The sequence below is a fragment of the Phyllobates terribilis genome, unplaced genomic scaffold (genome assembly GCF_046119375.1).
Source record: "Phyllobates terribilis strain yellow unplaced genomic scaffold, ASM4611937v1 Scaffold_7__3_contigs__length_470593459, whole genome shotgun sequence".
In the NCBI taxonomy this organism is placed as follows: domain Eukaryota; kingdom Metazoa; phylum Chordata; class Amphibia; order Anura; family Dendrobatidae; genus Phyllobates; species Phyllobates terribilis.
The window spans coordinates 221155877-221179077 of NW_027362767.1; positions in this window are offsets into that span (position 1 = coordinate 221155877).

Genomic DNA, 23201 nt, shown 5'->3' on the forward strand with positions numbered 1-23201 from the left:
CATCACTCTCCTTCTTGGTCAAATAGCCCTTACGCAGCCTGGAGGTGTGTTTGGGGTCATTGTCCTGTTGAAAAATAAATGATGGTCCAACTAAACGCAAACCGGATGGAATAGCATGCCGCTGCAAGATGCTGTGGTAGCCATGCTGGTTCAGTATGCCTTCAATTTTGAATAAATCCCCAACAGTATCACCAGCAAAGCACCCCCACACTATCACACCTCCTCCTCCATGCTTCACGGTGGGAACCAGGCATGTAGAGTCCATCCGTTCACCTTTTCGCCGTTGCACAAAGACACGGTGGTTGGAACCAAAGATCTCAAATTTGGCCTCATCATGGCCAAAGCACAGATTTCCACTGGTCTAATGGCCATTCCTTGTGTTCTTTAGCCCAAACAAGTCTCTTCTGCTTGTTGCTTGTCCTTAGCAGTGGTTTCCTAGCAGCTATTTTACCATGAAGGCCTGCTGCACAAAGTCTTCTCTTAACAGTTGTTGCAGAGATGTGTCTGCTGCTAGAACTCTGTGTGGCATTGACCTGGTCTCTAATCTGAGCTGCTGTTAACCTGCGATTTCTGAGGCTGGTGACTCGGATAAACTTATCCTCAGAAGCAGAGGTGACTCTTGGTCTTCCTTTCCTGGGGTGGTCCTCATGTGAGCCAGTTTCTTTGTAGCGCTTGATGGTTTTTGCAACTGCACTTGGGGACACTTTCAAAGTTTGTCCAATTTTTCAGACTGACTGACCTTCATTTCTTAAAGTAATGATGGCCACTCATTTTTCTTTACTTAGCTGCTTTTTTCTTGCCATAATACAAATTCTAACAGTCTATTCAGTAGGACTATCAGCTGTGTATCCACCTGACTTCTGCACAACACAACTGATGGTCCCAACCCCATTTATAAGGCAAGAAATCCCACTTATTAAACCTGACAGGGCACACCTGTGAAGAGTAAACCATTTCCGGTGACTACCTCTTGAAGCTCATCAAGAGAATGCCAAGAGTGTGCAAAGCTGTCATCAAAGCAAAAGGTGGCTACTTTGAAGAACCTAGAATATAAGACATATTTTCAGTTGTTTCACACTTTTTTGTTAAGTATATAATTCCACATGTGTTAATTCATAGTTTCGATGCCTTCAGTGTGAATATACAATTTTCATAGTCATGAAAATACAGAAAAATCTTTAAATGAGAAGGTGTGTCCAAACTTTTGGTCTGTACTATATATATATACCCACACACACATATATATGTTGTATTACATACATATTAATATATGTGTATGTGTACATATGTATATATATATAATATACACACGAATATATATATATATATATACACAGTACAGACCAAAAGTTTGGACACACCTTCTCATTTAAAGATTTTTCTGTATTTTTAATACTTTGAAAATTGTACATTCACACTGAAGACATCAAAACTGAAGGTGTGTCCAAACTTTTGGTCTGTACTGTTTATATAATTAATGCCTTTTGTACATTTATGAGGTGTTTTTTCTTCATGTTGGTAAGGCCAAAAAGTTACATTGGTTGTCCACTACTTACACGCATTTAAAGGCTATATTCACACATTCCAGTTTTTGCTCCTCTTCTTCCCAGAGCCCTATCTTGTTTTATTTCTCCGTCAATACAACCGTGTGAGGGCTTGTTTTTTGCGCGACGAGTTGTACTTTTTAAGGACACCATTGGTTTTACCATATCATGTACTGGAAAAGGGGAAAAAGATCCAAGTGCAGGGAAATTGCAAAAAAGGTGCAATTCCACAATAGTTTTTTTAGTTTTTTATTTACCAGTTCATTAAATGCTAAAACTGACTTGGTAACAAGATTCTCCAGGTCAGTACGAGTACACGGATACCAAACATATATAGGTTCTTTTTTATTTAAGTGTTGAAAAAATTTTTTTCATGATCTGGGGCCGGGTGAGGGCTTATTTTTATGCGCCCCGAGATGACATTTCTATTGATACCATTTTGGGGTAGATACGATGTTTTGATCACCCATTTTTGCACTTTATTGTAATGTTGCGGTGACCAAACATACATGATTCTGGCATTTTGATTTTTTTTCTCGTACACCGTTTACCGATCAGATTAATTTACTTTATATTTTCATTGATCGGACATTTATGAACGCAGCGATACCAAATATGTACATTTTTTTAATTGTTTTATTTTCAATAGGGCAAAAGCGGGGTGATTTGAACTTTTTTGTTTTTTTTTTCATTTTTTTTAATATTTCTCAAAACTTTTTTTTTACTTTTTACAGGCTTCAATATTCCCCTTAGAAAACTTGAAGCTGAGATCATCTGATCGCCTGTGCTACACATAGCAGGGCTTCTAGCAAAAATCATGATCTCCTATGAACGCCGGTCACGAGCCTGCTTTCATGGACGATTCACAATGACCGGTACGGGTGTCTTCTGCAGACCCCCGGCTGTCATGACAACCCATCGGCACCCCGCAACCACATGACAGAGGCACAGATGGGTGGGTTTTGTGACGTGTTTCTGCCCTGCGCATATTAAATGCCGCTGTCAGTGATTGACAACGGCATTTAACTGTTTAACAGCCATGCGTGGATCTTGGATTTACCCACAGCTGTTAGAGGCACATGACAGCTCATCTGTGCCGGGGAAAAATGCGGTCTCAGCACCAGAGCCCGCATCAAAGGTAGGGACACGACCTTGAACGTACCTATACGTCTAACATCGTGAAGGGGTTAAATACTGAAGGCGGTAGACCATTCAAACTTTTATAGACTCACTACAATGGATCCGTTATAATGGGATGAAACACTTAAATGGAACCTGTCACCTCATTTTTAGCTATTAAACTGGCCCCAGTGTGCTGTTAGTGTGCAATGTGCATCACTAACAAGTTTTTGCCAAAGAAAAGCTCCCAGTATTAGGTTTTAAAAAACACTTGACATCATTAGGGGATCAACTCACATACCTTTTCTTTTAGTCATAGGGGTGGCGACTTTATCTATTCAGTCACGGACTTTTGAAATTAGGCATGGCCAGAGGATTGCATTTGATTGCCGTGACTGGCCCGACATCACGGCACCCACGTAGTATATCCCGCACGTGTGCACTGCCCCTCCGATCCCCGGGCATGCGCACTGACTCTGGGTGTACAGCCCCAGCTTCATATCAGATGCGCGCATGCGCCTGAGCTGCTCTGGGTCAGTGGCTACATGACGTGTAGGCGTGCACGCTATGCACGTCGCTGTGTTCCCCCTCCAAAAACGCTTGTTCATGACAGTTAAAATATCTTTATTACAAAAATACCGTATTTTTCGAACTAAAAGATGCACTTTTTTTCCTCCAAAATTTTTGAGGAAAGTGGGAGCTACATCTTACAGTCCGAATATACCTTATGTTGCTCTGGCTGTGGATAGTGGTGGAAGTCCGGGTCACAGGAGGCAGGAGCAGCCTGCTGCGGCTAACACTGTGCACTCTGTTAAAGAAGATGAATATTCACTTCTCGCCACACCCACGGGAGTGGGGAGCAGTGAGTATTCATTTTCCTTAGTAGCGGGCACAGTTTTAGCCACAGCGGGCACAGTTTTAGCCACAGCCACCGGTTTCCTGCAGGTACTCGGCGATCACGTGTGCCCTCTGCTAAAGAGAGTGAATATTCACTACTCACCACTCCCATGGACGAATCCAAACATCTACAAGTTCGCTCATATCTACTTGTGATATATACGGTCAAACTTGGTTTGTGTAAAATTTGGTTGGTTTGAATTAAAAAAAATTGGGCAGGTACAGGTGTAGAAATTTGGTTGTTCAAAAATTTACTATTATCATATATACTCTAAAACTAGATTGGTGTGAAATTTCGTTGGTTTTAAAAACAAAAAATTGGCTGGCTACAGGTGTAGAAATTTGGTTGTTCAAAAATGTTACTATTGTCACATATACTGTAGAACTTGGTTTGTGTGAAATTTTGGTGGTTTGAAATAAAAAAAAAATTGTCCTGCTACAGGTGTACAGGTAAGCAAATTTGGTCCCTCGGTACTCGGGCCCCAGCCGCCACAGTTTCTTTTGTTGTGGCGTCCCTGCCTTCTACCAGCACGTGACCAGGAACATCACCCGTGCCTTTACCAACGCACTTACTGACATCATCCACAACAATCGACACGTGGCTAAGCGCTTGGGGCCAGGGACACTACATTTCCCTGAAGGCACACTGGGTGAAAACTGTGGAAGGCGGGGCAAACCAAAACCAGCTATTAGACCCAAAGCAAGGGTAGTCAGCCCAGCAAGCTGCCGTACTTCAGCCACCTCCTCCTGTGTGCCCGACTGTGCAGGTCCATCCGCCATCAACTCCTGTTTGCCGGACTGTCCAGGTCCATCCACCACCACCTCCTGTTTGTCGGACTGTTCAGGCCTATCCGACACCACCTCCTGTTTGCCGGACTGTCCAAGTCCATCCGCCACCACCTACTGTTTGACGGACTGTCCAGGCCCAGCCGCCACCACCTCCTGTTTGCCAGACTGTCCAGACCCATCCGCCACCACATCCTGTTTGCCAGATTGTCCAGTCCACACCATCACATACTAGACAACATTTTTTTCAAAACAAAACTCCATCACCAACATCTAGACCTCCACATTTTCAGTTTCCCGGATGGAATGACGAAACCACAAATTAGGATCATCAACCTGCTACTCCAGACCCTGGATTTTTCCCACCCTTTAGTCCACCGCCGTGTGAAACCCCCTATGTGTCCACTCCTGTTTCTGATCCACCACCTTTCCCTACACCCAGTCCTGGTCCAGATGTTATTTCCCCCCCACTCCCTCATGTATCATAATTTATAAAGAAAATTTAAGGTTTTGGCCTAACATTTTTTTTTCTTTTGACATATGAAAATAATATGCCTTTTTGTTGTTATTTTGGTATCCAAATGTGTATAAAATACATTTATTTTTGTTTCAAACTTTAGCAATTTGTATTGTTATTGCTTTAAAAAAAAGGAATGAGAACGTATACTACTGGGGGCTGATGATTACAGTCTGTGAATTTGAATTTAACATCTTTTTTTGCAGACTAATATTATCAACAACCAGTTTTATGTTCCTCCAAAAAATGTTTCTTTGTTTTATTATGATTTTGTTAAAAAAAATGGCATGGAATCCCCCTAAATTTTAGTAATCAGCAGAGTGAAAGCAGACAGCTGTACGCTGATGTTTATAGCCTGGAAAGGGGGAAATACCCATGGAGGTTCCTAGGCTATTAATATCAGCTCTCAGCTGTATACTAAGCCTTACTGGTTATTAAAATGGGGGACACCCCCAAAAAAATTGATGTGGGGTGTCACAGGTGTGTCAGACAGTTGTTCTGCAGCTGGTTACAGAAGGTCACTTTGTTTGGCATTACAGACGCCTTCTTAAATCGCAGCTGCCTCCCTCCTGCTCTGATTGATACCCTGGCCTGGGTGTTTAAATATTTTCAGTTTGCTGCAGGGAGGTGACAGTGATATTCACATGTTCTCTTGTGAAGGCTTGGCTCTGTTGCAGTCTGCTTACTTCCTCTCTGGTGCTTGGACGTTTGGTGTAATGTCTCTGAAGTCGGCTCAAGCTAAGTTTCTTCCCCCTGTGTTTGTCTCCTTTGTTGTTTTTAGTTTAGTGAGGACTGACCAAGTTCACCCTCCCTTCCCTATCCAGGGCCTAGCTCTAGGGATTTACAGAGCTTAGGTTTCCTGTTCGGCGATTGGTGAGGAACCAATATAGGGACAGTAGGGGAGACAGGGTGATATTAGATCAGCCTAGGGGTCTCCACTCCCCCTTTCCCTAGTGTCTGGGCTCCCCTCCCCTCATCCCTTCATGTTGCACTTTGTCTTTCCTACACTATGCGTGACATGGGGTCGCCCTATTTTAACAACCAGCAAAGGCTAGGCAGACACCTGGGGGCTGATATTAATAGCCTAGGAAGGGGTCACGGACATCGGCCTCCTCCCAGACTACAAACATGAGCTGTTAACCGCCCCAGAATTGGCGCATCCATAAGATACGCCAATTCTGGCGCTTAGCCTCCGCTCTTCCCACTTGCCCTGGTGCGGTGGCAAGTGGGGTAAAAGGGGTGGGGTTGATGTCAGCTTTGTATTGGCAGCTGACATCAAGCCAGTGGGTTAGTAATGGAGAGGCATCTATAAGACACCCCCATTACTATCCCCATAGTCAAATAGCTAAACACCCAGAATAAATTTCTTTATTTGAAATAAAAAAACAGACTCCTTTATTGAATCTACATTTAACAAAAAGACATATAATTACCATAAGGTCCAATCCATTGAAGCCCATATCACCTGTAATAAAAATAAAACAATAAAGCAACATAATCCTCCCCGACATGAAGAAAATAATCCATTTGTCCCGCGAGACTTCTAGCTCTGCTACTTCTATATGGCAGGCTGCATTGTTGCATGAAGCAACTATACAGCCTGCCATCCAGTAGAGACACTGATCTGTGCATGGTTGTGCACCTCAGTGACTCGCAGTGGCATGATAAAGTTGAGAGGGGTTCTAATCCAATGAACGCCGTTCACCTCACTGACGTCACCGCGATCGTGAGAAAGTTCTCACATTCGCGGTGACGGCAGAAAGGTCATCGGAGTTCATATCCAATGAACTACGATCATCTCAATGACGTCAGTTGATTTAACAGAAATAAGAACCAATCACCTTCAATCATGGATGTTACAAATAGCAACTAATCAGGAAAAAGCACCACTAAACATATGTGTCACAGAATGTGGAAATATAACATTGGCATGAAAAAAAATCACAAACGCAGAAAAAAAAAACACAACTTTACACTAGTACAGTATATATAAACAGAGTATTTCTGAAGTTCATACCTTTTGGAAATTTTGTATCCAAAGTCAAAATCCAAACTGCCTCACGTAAGGTGAGAGGTCTTTGCCAGCTACCTCCTCTGGCAGGATGTTTAACCCTCTCAAAGCCATTACATTTTAATTGTGTAACGTCACCGTGAGCCAGTTTCTTTGTAGCGCTTGATGGTTTTTGCCACTGCACTTGGGGACACTTTCAAAGTTTGTCCAATTTTTCAGACTGACTGACCTTCATTTCTTAAAGTAATGATGGCCACTCGTTTTTCTTTACTTAGCTGCTTTTTTCTTGCCATAATACAAATTCTAACAGTCTATTCAGTAGGACTATCAGCTGTGTATCCACCAGATTTCTGCACAACACAACTGATGGTCCCAACCCCATTTATAAGGCAAGAAATCCCACTTATTAAACCTGACAGGGCACACCTGTGAAGTGAAAACCATTTCCGGTGACTACCTCTTGAAGCTCATCAAGAGAATGCCAAGAGTGTGCAAAGCAGTCATCAAAGCAAAAGGTGGCTACTTTGAAGAACCTAGAATATAAGACATATTTTCAGTTGTTTCACACTTTTTTGTTAAGTATATAATTCCACATGTGTTAATTCATAGTTTTGATGCCTTCAGTGTGAATGTACAATTTTCATAGTCATGAAAATACAGAAAAATCTTTAAATGAGAAGGTGTCCCCCCTATTTTAATAGCTAGCAAAGGCTAGGCAGACAGCTGGGGGCTGATATTAATAGCTCAGGAAGGGTGCCATCAATATTGGCCCCCTCCCAGGCTAGAAACACCAGCCGTCAGCCGCCCCAGAAATGGCGCATCCATAGGATGCGCCAATTCTGGCACTTAGCCTTGCTCTTCCCACTGCCCTGTAGCGGTGACAGTGGGGTAATAGGGCTGGGGTTGATGTCAGCTTATAATGCCAGCTGACATCAAGCCCAGGTTAGTAATGGAGAGGCGTCTATAAGACACCCCCATTACTAACCCCATAGTCAAAGTAAAAAAAAAACACAAACACCCAGAATAAAGTCCTTTAATTGAAATAAAGACAGCATTCTTTATTGTTCTAAATTAAACCATACTTACCATCACGCCCATTCCAGCTGAAGCCAACGATCTCCTGCAATAAAAGTAAAATAATAAAGCAACATCATCCTTACCTTTCCATGGTTCCCACGACAGCTTCAGCTCTGCTACATTCACATGACAGGCTGGATCGCTGCAGAACGCTGCCATCCAGCTTGCCATGCCGCACACACTGAGAAGCGCAGGCATGCTTGCGCTCCTCAGTGTCTGGCTGTGACGGCATCCAGATGAGCTGAGTTCATGTCCAATGAACTCAGCTCACCTCATGCACGTCACTGACAGCGTGGGAGAATTCTCCTGCTGAAGCGCTGAGTGCAGGAGAATTTTCCCACGCTGTCAGTGACGTGCATGAGGTGAGCTGAGTTCATTGGACATGACCTCGGCTCATCTGGATGCCGTCACAGCCAGACACTGAGGAGCGCAAGCATGCCTGTGCTTCTCAGTGTCTGCGGCATGGCAAGCTGGATGGCAGCGTTCTGCTGCGGTCTAGCCTGTCATGTGAATGTAGCAGAGCTGAAGCTGTCGTGGGAACCATGGAAAGGTAAGGATGATGTTGCTTTATTATTTTACTTTTATTGCAGGAGATCGTTGGCTTCAGCTGGAATGGGCGTGATGGTAAGTATGGTTTAATTTAGAACAATAAAGAATTGTGTGTTTATTTCAATTAAAGGACTTTATTCTGGGTGTTGTGTTTTTTTTAAATAAACTTGGCGCATCCTATGGATGCGCCATTTCAGGGGCGGCTGACGGCTGGTGTTTCTAGCCTGGGAGGGGGCCAATATTCATGGCACCCTTCCTGGGCTAATAATATCAGCCCCCAGCTGTCTGACTAGCCTTTGCTAGCTATTAAAATAGGGGGGACCCCACGTCATTTTTTTGGGCGGTCCCCCATTTTAATAGCTAGTAAAGGCTAGGTATTCAGCTGGGGGCTGATATTAGTAGCCTGGGAAGCTCCATGGGTATTACCCCCTTCCCAGGCTTCAAACATCTGCCCCAGCCGTCTGCTTAACCTCCGCTAGAGACTAAAATTACGGGGAACCCCACGCCAATTTTTTTTTTAATAAATCCTTTATTTTAACACTAAATGACAAGTACAGTAACCAACACTGTCACTGTACTTATTATATATGTGACTGACATATTTCTATCTATCTAATCTATGTGTGATGCTCTATCTTTCTGTTCTAAATTGTCGGGTACCGCTGCTGAATTGCCGGCCGGCTTTTTTAAAGAGAAGGTGCATGAAAACACTATTATTTTTTTAAATAAATCCTTTACACTAAATGACAAGTACAGTAACCAACACTGTCACTGTACTTCATATATATGTGACTGACATGTTTCTATCTATCTAATCTATGTGTGAAGCTCTATTCTTTCTGTTCTAAATTGTCGGGTACCGGTGTATGCCGCTGCTGAATAGCCGGCTTTTCATGTTTCACTGTGAGCACTGTTTCCATCGATTTGGCAACCACCTCCCCCAATACATTCTACATTATTGTTAGTTGTTTTCCTTCATGTAGAATTAACCTACAAGGAAAGAAAGGGTTTATTTTCATTCTGATATTTCTGTCCCATTGACTTGCATTGGTTTCCGGTATCGGAATCGGCGATATCCGATACTTTTTGAGTATCGGCCCGATCCAATCCGATCCGATATTTCCTGATATCGGAAGGTATCGCTCAACACTAGTTGTAATATCTCTTTATTACTCACCTGGTTTGTTACCTGGTGTGACCTTCTTTCCCTGTTATTGGTCTTGTTTGATCATGTGCATTGCAGGAAATCATAAGACGCTTACCAATTCACAACCATGCAATATGCAATGAATAAAAACAGCAGTCTGAAACGTGTTTTCTTTCAACAGCTGATTACCAGACTTATGACCTTTTAAAATATTTTTTTAAAAAAGAGTGTTTTTACGAAGATTTGGATGCTGAGATTTATCTACCTTTTCCTGTAGCACCGCAATGTCCTTTGCATGGATCTTCTGTATATGCCTGAGCTGATGTGTTTCTCCTACTTTTTCGCTAGATTGGAGTTACTCCTGTGAGGATCTCACCGACTGCTCCATAGGACATATTTTACAGAGGAGTAAAAACACACCTATTACCAATTTTGAGGAGTATTTTTAGCCAAGAAGGAGGACATTTACTTTTCAGTAACTCAAATCTATAGTACATAGTTGAGTGTACATCAGACCTGGGGAAAGTGCAGCACGCAGGCCACATCCGGCCCTCTGGCTGTTTCTGTCTAGCTGGTGGACTGAGGCAGCCAAAGGGCTGAAAACAGTGGCCCACGGGCTGCACAATGCAACCACCCGCCTGGCATGCAAAAATTCCAGGAGAGTCCATAATAATATGGCAATTTTTGTCTCGATCCGTAAAAAAATATTTAAGGAATCTGTGATTTTTTTTTTTTAGAAGAAACTTCTCAGATAATTTTGACTGTAATTCTCATCATCATACAGTGAGTGCAGCTATTATCTTCATATCAGAATTATGGGTTGTAGATCTGTATCATTTACAGTCATAATGATTTATTATGATTTTACAATGTGTCCATAAAATAATTTTGCCTGTCTAATTTTTGATACGCTGTCCAGAAAAAAATAAAAAGTCAAGTTGACAACCCTACCGGCGTCCCAATATATAGTGGAGGAGGCAGCCCTGACAGCGAGAATATATTGAAGGGGAAGAGAGCAACTGGCTCCTTCCAATATTCAGCACAAGCAACTGTGACAGAAGAGGCGATGATGTCACTACATTGCGTCTGCTGTGCAGAACCTCCAGGAAAGACAGGAGCAGGGCGCCGGGGGATTGGGAGCAAGGTGAGTATTTTTTTTGTGTGTGAATGTGTGGGGTCTCATTGGAGTATGGGGGGGGCTGTGTGTGGGGGCTCATACCGTATATAAGGGGCTATGTGTGGGGGCTCATACTATATAGGTGGGCTGTGGTGACTATAATACTGTCTGGAGTGTTGTGGGGAATCATAATGTATATAGGGGCCTGTGAGAACCATTATACCATGTGTGGGGCGCTGTGAGGACAGTCATACCATGTGTGGCTGGCTGTGAGGACCGTCATGTCTGTGAGGACCATCATTGCTGTCTGTGGGGGGGATATGGGTGCCATCACTCTGTGTGGGAGGCTGTGTGTGGGGGTGTGTGATGACCATCAAATCATGTGTGGGGGGGGCTGGGAGATCCACCATACTGTGTGGCCATCATACTGTCTGTGTGGGGCCATCAAATTATGGTAGGGAGCTGTGGAGACATCGTACTGTGTGGCTGGGGCCGTGGGGGCATCATACTGTGTGTGGGATGGATTTAGTGGCATTGTACTCTGTGGGAGGGCTGAGGGGACATCTTCCTGTGTGTGGGAGGGATGTGGTGGCATTGTACTGTGTGGGAGGGCTGTGGGGACATCATACCGTGTGTGGGAGGGATTTGGTGGCATTGTACTGTGTGGGAGGGCTGTGGGGACAGAATGCTGTGTGTGGGAGGGATGTGGTGGTATTATACTGTGTGGGAGGGCTGTGGGGACATCATACTGTGTGTGGGAGGGATGTGGTTGCATTGTATTGTGTGGGAGGACAGTGGGAAAATCATACTGTGTGCAGGAGGGATGTGGTGGCTCTATACTGTGTGGGAGGGATGTGGGGACATCATACTGTGTGTGGGAGGGATGTGGTGGCATTGTACTGTGTGGGAGGGCTGTGGGGACATCATATTGTGTGTGGGAGGGATTTGGTGGCATTGTACGATGTGGGAGGGCTGTTGGGACATCATGCTGTGTGTGGGAGGGATGTGGTGGCATTCTACTGTGTGGGAGGGCTGTGGGGACATCATACTGTGTATGGGAGGGATGTGGTTGCATTGTACTGTGTGTGAGGACTGTGGGGACATCATACTGTGTGTGTGGGAGGGATGTGGTGGCTTTATACTGTGTGGGAGGGATGTGGGGACATCATATTGTGTGTGGGAGGCATGTGGTGACTTTATACTGTGTGGGAGGGATGTGGTTGAATTGTACTGTGTGGGAAGGATGTGGGGACATCATACTGTGTGTAGGTGGGCTGTTGGGACATCATACTGTGTGTGGGAGGGATGTGGTTGCCTTGTACTGTGTGGGAAGGATATGGGGACATCATACTGTATGTGGGAGGGATGTGGTGGTATTATAGTGTGTGCGAGGGATGTGGTGGCATTATACTGTGTGGGAGGGATGTGGTTGCCTTGTACTGTGTGGGAGGGATGTGGGGACATCATGCTGTGTGTGAGAGGCATGTGGTGGCATTGTACTGTGTGGGAGGGATGTGGGGACATCATACTGTGTGTGGGAGGGATGTGGTGGCTTTATACTGTGTGGGAGGTATGTGGTTGCCTTGTACTGTGCGGGAGGGATGTGGGAACATCATACTGTGTGTGGGAGGGATGTGGTGGCATTGTACTGTGTGGGAGGGCTGTGGGGACGTCATGCTGTGTGTGAGAGGGATGGGGTGGCATTATACTTTGTGGGAGGGATGTGGGGACATCATACTGTGTGTGGGAGGGATGTGGTGGTATTATAGTGTGTGGGAGGGATGTGGTGGTATTATACTGTGTGGGAGGGATGTAGTTGCATTGCACTGTGTGGGAGGGATGTGGGGACATCATACTGTGTGTGGGAGGGATGAGGTTGCCTTGTACTGTGTGGGAGGGATGTGGGGGACATTATACTGTGTGTGGGAGGGATGTGGTGGCTTTATACTGTGTGGGAGGGATGTGGTTGCATTGTACTGTGTGGGAGGGCTGTGGGGACATCATTCTGTGTGTGGGAGGGATGTGTTGGCATTGTACTGTGTGGGAGCGCTGTGGGTACATCATGCTGTGTGTAGCTATTTATCAAAGGTACAATGGCTGAATAACGGGAGCAAATGATTTATACATTTTATAAAAAGCAGTGAATTATCTGGTGCTGATTCGCTGCTACAAGTAAGAATACAAGTTACAATAATCCCTATCGTAACATGTAGCAGCGAGTCAGCGGAATTAATTCTGCTCAGTATTAAGTGATACAAAATAATAAAAAATAGTAATAATTATATTAATATTGAGCAGAATTACTTTCAGCCTATTGGTTTGGCCCTCTACAACAGTCACGGTCTCTTATGTGGCCCCTCTGAAAGATTGAACACCCCAGGTATACATAATACTAAAATCTCACTTTGAGTCAAATTTGTATCTTATAACGATGATTCCAAGCATGAATAGAGAGAACATGTTTTAATCAGACACCCCTTTATCACCTAACAGGATAAGTGATCGGTGGTGTCCGACAGATGGGACCTGCACTGGTCGGCACAATGGGGCACTTTCATCTCTGTAAGGCCTCGCTCACACTGGCAGATAACTCGGATGAGTGCAATTCAATATAAAATCAGATTGCACTCAGACCAATGTTATAATGAGGCCGTGCAGATCTGTGTATTTTTTTCTCAGCTGTATTTGGTGAGAAAAAAATGGCAGCATGCTGTAATTTCACTTTGAAATCTGATGGGTGTGAGAAAAAAATCAGATGCCGTATGGACCATCAGTATCACATCTGATTTTTATGGCTACATTACAATTCTGTAAGGTGGGAAACTGTAAATGGTCCCGTAAAAGATGAATAGCTGCTGAGGGAAAATAAAAACAGATTGCACACAGATGACAAGTGAGGAAACAATCGTCCCACTCTCCTGGATGAGAATGAGACTGATTATTTATAGGCCAGTGTGAACGAGCCCTTAGAATTGAGCAGTTGTGCACATGCTCAGTCTGACCTCCATTCTTGTCCTATGGGGCTACCGAGCGCTCTGCTTTTTCCAGCAGCCCCACTGAGAATGAATGGAGTAGTGGTCGGGCGTCCAACCATTCGCTTCATTTTGAAACGAACATAAATTCCCCATTTTGCCAATCGGTGCAGATCCCAGCAGTTGCACACTCACTGATCAGCAAGTTATCACTTATCCCATAGTTAGGTGATAACTTGTTTTCACCGCACAATCCCTTTAAAAGGACTCTGTCAGCACAGAATGACTATTCAAAGCAAGCATAGGTGCTCGGTGCACACTTACTGTGGTCAAACATTTAAGTGCTCCTTCCCAGCTACTTGTTTTTCCTCTATCTCCGCCCTCTCTCTGCTTTGATTGACAGCTCTGGCTTTATAGGACCAGAGAAGGGCGGAGATAGATGGAAGTAGGTGGGAAGGTGCACTTAAATGTTTGACAGCACCAAAGGTGCACCGAGCGCCTGTGCTTGGTTTGAACAGTCATTCTGTGCTGACAGAGTCCCTTTAAAACTCTCAAACATATTAGATAGCTGTCGGCCTAATGGCTGTACGGCTGAGAGCTACCTCTCCTGACTATCACATATACAGGAGCAGTTCACCAAACGTTCTTGTGCTCTCTATTATCAGATGTCAAGGCTCCTCTAGCGGCGGCTTATCTTCAGAGAGAACAAGAGAATCAACCATTGGAATTCCAACAGTCCAGATCCTTCCCTTTCCTCACATAAAGTATCGAAGGAAAGTCGAGAGGCCCCATACACATCAGATTGTTGGCTGAACCTGTTGACTTTAGCCTTACGGACATGGAAGCCTTAGTGTAACCTGTAGAATAGACATTACAGTGTGAACAGAAATGATGAGCCTCAGTGCAGCAACTCCGATCTTGCCATCTCTGTAGTGTGACAGCTAGAATGGAGTTTTACAGAGGACGTCCTTATAGACAGTACTGTGTGCACAGAAATCATGAACCTCTGTACAGCAACTCCGATTTAGTCATCTTTGTAGGGAGAGAGCTAGAATGGAGTTACTGCAGTGAGGACATCCTTATGGACATTACTGTGTGCACAGAAATCATGAACCTCCATGCAGTAACTCCCATCTAGTCATCTCTGTAGTGAGACAGCTAGAATGAAGTTGCTACAGGGATCTATTTCTTGGCAGACAGTTACACAAGATTACAGCCCCAATTCACAAAGAACAGAATTTTGTATGCCAGTCTTAAAGGGGATATATCCGGAACTTTATGGAAAAACAAAAAATGTGCCTAAGCCCTAATAGGCAGGTAGTTGCTACTTACCTGCCTGTTGTGCCCATCACTGTTCTTCCCTGCCACAGAGTGGTCACAGACCGCTGCTACTGAAAAATCCTTGGCCTCTGCTGACGCGACGGGGCGTGACTTCCAAAGTCATTCTGATTGACCCCCGGCTCCCCAGGTTAAGCAGCAGGAATCTGGCTGTCAATCAGAATGACGTTGACAGTCCCGCCCTGTCAACAGAGCAGGGCAGAAAAGAAGCCTCTGTTCTGTCAACATGATGTCAGCAGTGGCAGCTGAATCCCCGGCAGGAGCGGTCTGTAACCGGTCTGTGTCCGCTCTTTGCTGGGGAAGAACTGCGCCGGGCACAACAGGCAGGTAAGTAGCAATTACCTGCCTGTTAGTGCTTAAGCACATTTTTTCTTTTTCAAAAAGTCCCAGATATCCCCTTAAATGAGGGGTGAGAGGGAGAAAGTTGTGGCCACTTTGTGCATTTTTTTTTTAAATAAATAAAATTAGTTTTTTATTATCGCCTTTCATAATAATGTGATATAGAAGGGTTAATGTTTTTCCTCTCTGCTCTATATTTATCTACATTCTCTAGATTCCTGTCCTTTCTCTATCTTATGTTTAGAATTATCCAGCCTCATAGTCTCTGCAGTCAAGGATTTTATGCTTATCTCATATGCAACATTCTGCAAATTTCTGCTAAAACCATGTAACGGGGACAGAGTGAATAAAGTCATCATGACCTGGACAAAGATCGGGGGTACTCGGGCTGCATTGAGTTACATTGCGTTACATTGCTTGTAAATGGTATAAGAGATAGTATTCTTGTGTGAATAAACAGAAACTGATTTGCTCACGATCTGTGCTGCAGTCTTTTTTCAGAGCGCTCGTTATATTGGAAGGCCTAATCTCTTAATTCGGCCTCACTGGTGATCCGGCATATCTGACTTTGGGTCAGAATAAAAACAGCTACAACAGTTTTTGGTGCCCAAAGTGAGGCCGTGGTAACCAGCCTATTCGGAAGTCATATGTGGGAGTCTCCGGAGAGATTGAAACTTCAAATTCCAGCAGAAGCACGGTAAGAAGCCTTTATTCTTACGCTTTGTCTTTGTGCTTTCAATCTCTTGGAACTCTTGAAATATCTCTGGGTAAAGGCTTCAAAAACCACGGTCCAAGAACCGACATCACCAGTGAGTTTTCATGTATGAGAGTTGAATAATACTTATAATCTTATCACTCTATTATTCATCTGTCTACTAACCTGATGCGCCGGTCGTGTAGTGCAGAGAGCTGCAGAGTTGGGGCAGTCTCTGTGTGATTCTATTGCTGTGGCCATCTCGGATTGGTAGTACATTGTTGAAGGCTGTATAGGCTGTGTTCATGGTTATGTAAGTGGCTTCGGGTGTTACCGGAGAATCAGTGAGCACTACAGTCCTTATAAGTGTGTACTTATTCCTAGGTTCAATAGGCAGGCTGTGAGGTTTGTGTGAATTTTTAGGCTGGGTGCCCACGTAGCGTTTTTCAAGCGTTTATGCTGCGGAATTTCCGCAGCGTAAACGCTTGTTAAACGCTAGGTAATCCGCACCCCATGGTCCCCAAGGGGATTCCGCATGTTCTATGCACATGCTGCGGATTTTTCCACAGCGTTTATGCTGCGTACAAAAATCTGCAGCATGTCATTTAATTTTGCGGAAGCGCAGCGGAACTCCCGCCATTGACTTGCATTGAAACGCATAGAAACCGCGACTGTACATTTGTACAAGCGGCTTCTATGCGTTTCTATGTGCGGATGGTACCCAGTTCTGGAGGAGAGGAGACTCTCATCCAGACCTGGGTACCATTGTACCTGTAAAAAAAGAATAAAATAACAAATAAAGTTATATTCACCTGTCCGGCATCTTCTCTCTGAATGCCGGCATCGCTTGAGGACCTGCGGTGACGTCACAGTCATGTGACCGCAGGCCCTTCACCGCTCTGTCTCGCGATATGCCTGCAGCCGGGAACCAGCCAGGAAGCAGCGCTGCAGCCACACCGGGGCCTCGGGGGTGAGTATAGCTTGATTTGTTTTAATTTTTACGGTTCACACTGTATAAATCCATGCCTTTTGCATGGATCTATACAGTGTGACCTAGTTGTCAAGCACTTTCCAAGTGATGCTATCACCTGGAAAGCGCTTGTCAATCTACATGCGGAAATGCATGTGAATCCGCATGTATTCTGCAGGAAAAACGCATGCACAATCTGCATGCTTTTTTTCTGCCAGGGAGATGCAGAAATGCTGCAGAAATTTTCTGCTTCATTTCTGCATCGTGGGCACATAGCCTTATATATATGTTTATGAGAACCTCTGAATGACATGAGTGATGAGTGACTGAGTAGAAGGGACAAACAAATAAGTCTTTGATTGATATAAGAGGTTCCATTAGGCGTGGTCCACTGCATGTGACAAAGGCAGAAAAGAGAGATTGTCCAGCAATCCAGGGAAATAATTAAAAACTAGAAATGTATTTAAACATGATTAAAAAGAGTACATGTAAAAAAAAATGCTGTAAACAGCATGCTGACGCGTTTCGAACTGTGTTCTTATTCATAGAATAACACTGCGCACTAATCATTCAAGCTGGTTAAGAAACTGTCATATTTGCTGCTTTCCTTTACTTCTGTCATTATCTCCGTGCCGTGTGATGGTTTGGAGGGGCCAGTCTGCTCCTGTGTGTGTGTGGAGGGGTGCAGCTGCGTGCCTGCAAAATCTCTCTGAGAGAAAGGTTTGTGTGTTTTTAAAGAGACAGAACTGTACTGCCCGCTGAGAGTAAAATTGTAAGTTGAAGTTGGACACTGAAAGTAAATACTGTGCCTATTTTAGGAAGATTTGAAAGCGATTATCTGGTCTTCAGTGTGTGTTTGTACCTGCTTCCAGTTATGTGTTTGCTATACAGCTGGTTAAGGATCAGCGGAGGAGGGGTAGCCAACTGCACCGCGATCTAGTAGGTGAGAGGCCTATCACATCTGGGTCTTCCTACTTTAATCAGCAGGTTTATAGTGGGTGAGAGAGCCAGGTGAGACTTCCCACCGTCCATGGAGCTGGTCTGGTAGGTGAGAGGCCTATCACATCTGGGTCTTCCTACTTTAATCAGCAGGTTTATAGTGGGTGAGAGAGCCAGGTGAGCCTTCCCACTGTCCATGGACCTGGTCTGGTAGGTGAGAGGCCTATCACATCTGGGTCTTCCTACTTTAGTCAGCAGGTTTATAGTGCGTGAGAGAGCCAGGTGAGCCTTCCCACCGTCCATGGACCTGGTCTGGTAGGTGAGAGGCCTATCACATCTGGGTCTTCCTACTTTAATCAGCAGGTTTATAGTGGGTGAGAGAGCCAGGTGAGCCTTCCCACCGTCCATGGAGCTGGTCTGGTAGGTGAGAGGCCTATCACATCTGGGTCTTCCTACTTTAGTCAGCAGGTTTATAGTGGGTGAGAGAGCCAGGTGAGCCTTCCCACAGTCCATGGAGCTGGTCTGGTAGGTGAGAGGCCTATCACACCTGGGCCTTCCTACTTTAGTCAGCAGGTTTATAGTGGGTGAGAGAGCCAGGTGAGCCTTCCCACTGTCCATGGACCTGGTCTAGTAGGTAAGAGGCCTATCACATCTGGGTCTTCCTACTTTAGTCAGCAGGTTTATAGTGGGTGAGAGAGCCAGGTGAGCCTTCCCACTGTCCATGGACCTGGTCTGGTAGGCGAGAGGCCTATCACATCTGGGTCTTCCTACTTTAGTCAGCAGGTTTATAATGGGTGAGAGAGCCAGGTGAGCCTTCCCACTGTCCATGGACCTGGTCTGGTAGGCGAGAGGCCTATCACATCTGGGTCTTCCTACTTTAGTCAGCAGGTTTATAATGGGAGAGAGAGCCAGGTGAGCCTTCCCACCGTCCAAGGAGCTGGTCTGGTAGGTGAGAGGCCTATCACATCTGGGTCTTCCTACTTTAGTCAGCAGGTTTATAGTGGGTGAGAGAGCCAGGTGAGCCTTCCCACTGTCCATGGACCTGGTCTGGTAGGTGAGAGGCCTATCACACCTGGGCCTTCCTACTTTAGTCAGCAGGTTTATAGTGGGTGAGAGAGCCAGGTGAGCCTTCCCACCGTCCATGGAGCTGGTCTGGTAGGTGAGAGGCCTATCACACCTGGGCCTTCCTACTTTAGTCAGCAGGTTTATAGTGGGTGAGAGAGCCAGGTGAGCCTTCCCACCGTCCAAGGAGCTGGTCTGGTAGGTGAGAGGCCTATCACATCTGGGTCTTCCTACTTTAGTCAGCAGGTTTATAGTGGGTGAGAGAGCCAGGTGAGCCTTCCCACTGTCCATGGACCTGGTCTGGTAGGTGAGTGGCCTATCACATGTGGGTCTTCCTACTTTAGTCAGCAGGTTTATAGTGGGTGAGAGAGCCAGGTGAGCCTTCCCACTGTCCATGGACCTGGTCTGGTAGGTGAGAGGCCTATCACATCTGGGTCTTCCTATTACAGTCAGCTGGTCTAATGGGTGAGAGAGCTATCAGAGCCTTCCCGTTACACCCTGTAGGTCTACCAGGTGAGAGAGCTATGAGAGCCTTCCCGCTGCACTTTGCCAGCTCAGTCTGACTTGCTAGAGTGTGGCCTGTAGACAAGGTCCAGGCACACTGAGAGGGCATTCACAGAAAGGTGAGCTGTGTGGCAAATAAGTTGAAGCCATGGGCAACTTGTTCTGGGTGCATTCAGGGCCCCCAATGCGAACCGAAACAGCTATACAGACAGAAAAAGACAGAAGGCGATGAAGCAGTGAAAAATGTGGGACCAATACTGAAAAAGGCCAGAGTGTGGATGTTTGGATGTACAAAAATGGCACAGTTTCAGGGACAGGAATAAATAGTGTCAGGTGACTGATGAAACATATCAGTAAGGCTGTAAAGAGACTGCAGTGCGGTGTAAGGTGTATTCTGAATGTTTTGATGCACAAAAATCTAAGACTATGACTGCTACAGCTCCACCGTTGTGTGACCAGAGACTCAGACAAGACGGATGGACTTGTAAAAATTGTGGTCAGCAAAACCCAGACTGGAGAGATACGTATGTGACATGTGCTATCACCCGACCTAAGCGAGTTGCAATGAATCCTGTTCGGACAAAATCACATGTAGTGACAGAAGACGCTGACACAGGAGTGGGGGCTTTGACTTTTGGGGAGGAAGCTGACAGTAACCCTGAGCAGGAGGAAGGTGTAGAACACCATGTCACCTCCACCCAACATTCTGTCGCCTCCACCACCAGACAACAGTCCACATCAGGACCGAGAAGGGTGACTAAAGTAAGACAGACAGGAGATTATTATCCCTGGAGCCCCTCTGACCAGCTAGCTATGCAGAAACAGTTGCCTGACCCTAAGAACCAACATAATTACTATTCAAGAAAACAAACCCCCTGTAATCTCATATAGTCCGGGGCCTCGTTGTCCCCCGCACTGCAGTAACAGCATTCTGTAATGAGCCGTCTAGATCGGAGGTGATTTTTGAGGACCTCATTTTAGCCTCCCCTCTAGACGGCTCACTAGTGAGGTGATTTTTTGAGGATCTCGCCGTAGCGTCCACTCTAGACGGCTCAGTACCGAGGTGACTAGAATGGAGATGCTGGAGTGAAGCCATGAAAAAATCAGCTCCACTCTACTCACCTCATTACTGAGCCGTGTAGAGTGGAGGCTAAAATGAGGTCCTCAAAAATCAGCTGCGATCTAAGATTGGGTGGGGATTTGTGAAGGGTTGTGACTGTGAAGCAGAGCAGCCGACAGAATCATCAGAATTGACATCACAAAAGTGGAGTAAATTACAGCAGAAATGTTCTCCAGAGACCCCATCTCTGTATATATACAGTTATATGAAAAAGTTTGGGCACCCCTATTAATCTTAAGCTTAATGTTTTATAAAAATTGGTGTTTTTGCAACAGCTATTTCAGTTTGATATATGTAATAACTGTTGGACACAGTAATGTTTCTGCCTTGAAATGAGGTTTATTGTACTAACAGAAAATGTGCAATCTGCATTCAAACAAAATTTGACAGGTGCATAAGTATGGGCACCCTTATCATTTTCTTGTTTTAAATACTCCTACCTACTTTTTACTGACTTACTAAAGCACTTTTTTTGGTTTTGTAACCTCATTGAGCTTTGAACTTCATAGCCAGGTGTATGCAATCATGAGAAAAGCTACTTAAAGTGGCCACTTGCAAGTTGTTCTCCTGTTTGAATCTCCTCTGAAGAGTGGCATCATGGGCTCCTCAAAACAACTGTCAAATGATCTGAAAACAAAGATTATTCAACATAGTTGTTCAGGGGAAGGATACAAAAAGCTGTCTCAGAGATTTAACCTGTCAGTTTCCACTGTGAGGAACATAGTAAGGAAATGGAAGAACACAGGGACAGTTCTTGTTAAGGCCAGAAGTGGCAGGCCAAGAAAAACATCAGAAAGGCAGAGAAGAAGAATGGTGAGATCAGTCAAGGACAATCCTAAGACCACCTCCAGAGAGCTGCAGCATCAACTTGCTGCAGATGGTGTCACTGTGCATCGGTCAACTATACAACGCACTTTGCACACGGAGAAGCTGTATGGGAGAGTGATGCGAAAGAAGACGTTTCTGCAAGCACGCCACAATCAGAGTCAGCTGAGGTATGCAAAAGCACATTTGGAGAAGCCAATTTCTTTTTGGAAGAAGGTCCTGTGGACTGATGAAACCAAGATTGAGTTGTTTGGTCATACAAAAAGGCGTTATGCATGGCGGCAAAAAAACACAGCATTCCAAGAAAAACACTTGCTACCCACAGTAAAATTTGGTGGAGGTTCCATCATGCTTTGGGGCTGTGTGGCCAATGCCGGCACCGGGAATCTTGTTAAAGTTGAGGGACGCATGGATTCCACTCAGTATCAGCAGATTATTGACAATAATGTTCAAGAATCAGTAACAAAGTTGAAGTTACGCAGGGGATGGATCTTTCAGCAAGACAATGATCCAAAGCACCGCTCCAAATCTACTCAGGCATTCATGCAGAGGAACAATTACAATGTTCTGGAATGGCCATCCCAGTCCCCAGACCTGAATATCATTGAACATCTGTGGGATCATTTGAAGAGGGCTGTCCATGCTCGGCGACCATCAAACTTAACTGAACTGGAATTGTTTTGTAAAGAGGAATGGTCAAAAATACCTTCATCCAGGATCCAGGAAATCATTAAAAGCTACAGGAAGCGACTAGAGGCTGTTATTTTTGCAAAAGGAGGATCTACTAAATATTAATGTCACTTTTCTGGTGAGGTGCCCATACTTATGCACCTGTCAAATTTTGTTTGAATGCAGATTGCACATTTTCTGTTAGTACAATAAACCTCATTTCAAGGCAGAAACATTACTGTGTCCAACAGTTATTACATATATCAAACTGAAATAGCTGTTGCAAAAACACCAATTTTTATAAAACATTAAGCTTAAGAATAATAGGGGTGCCCAAACTTTTTCATATAACTGTATACAGTACAGACCAAAAGTTTGGACACACCTTGTCATTTAAAGATTTTTCTGTATTTTCATGACTATGAAAATTGTACATTCACACTGAAGGCATCAAAACTATGAATTACCACATGTGGAATTATATACTTAACAAAAAAAGTGTGAAACAACTGAAAATATGTCTTATATTCTAGGTTCTTCAAAGTAGCCACCTTTTGCTTTGATGACTGCTTTGCACACTCTTGGCATTCTCTTGATGAGCTTGAAGAGGTAGTCAGCGGAAATGGTCTTCCAACAATCTTGAAGGAGTTCCCAGAGATGCTTAGCACTTGTTGGCCCTTTTTCCTTCAATCTGCGGTCCAGCTCACTCCAAACCATCTCGATTGGGTTCAGGTCTGGTGACTGTGGAGGCCAGGTCATCTGGCATAGCACCCCATCACTCACCTTCTTGGTCAAATAGCCCTTACACAGCCTGGAGGTGTGTTTGGGGTCATTGTCCTGTTGAAAAATAAATGATGGTCCAACTAAACGCAAACCGGATGGAATAGCATGCTGCTGCAAGATGCTGTGGTAGCCATGCTGGTTCAGTATGACTTCAATTTTGAATAAATCCCCAACAGTGTCACCAGCAAAGCACCCCCACACCATCACACTTCCTGCTCCATG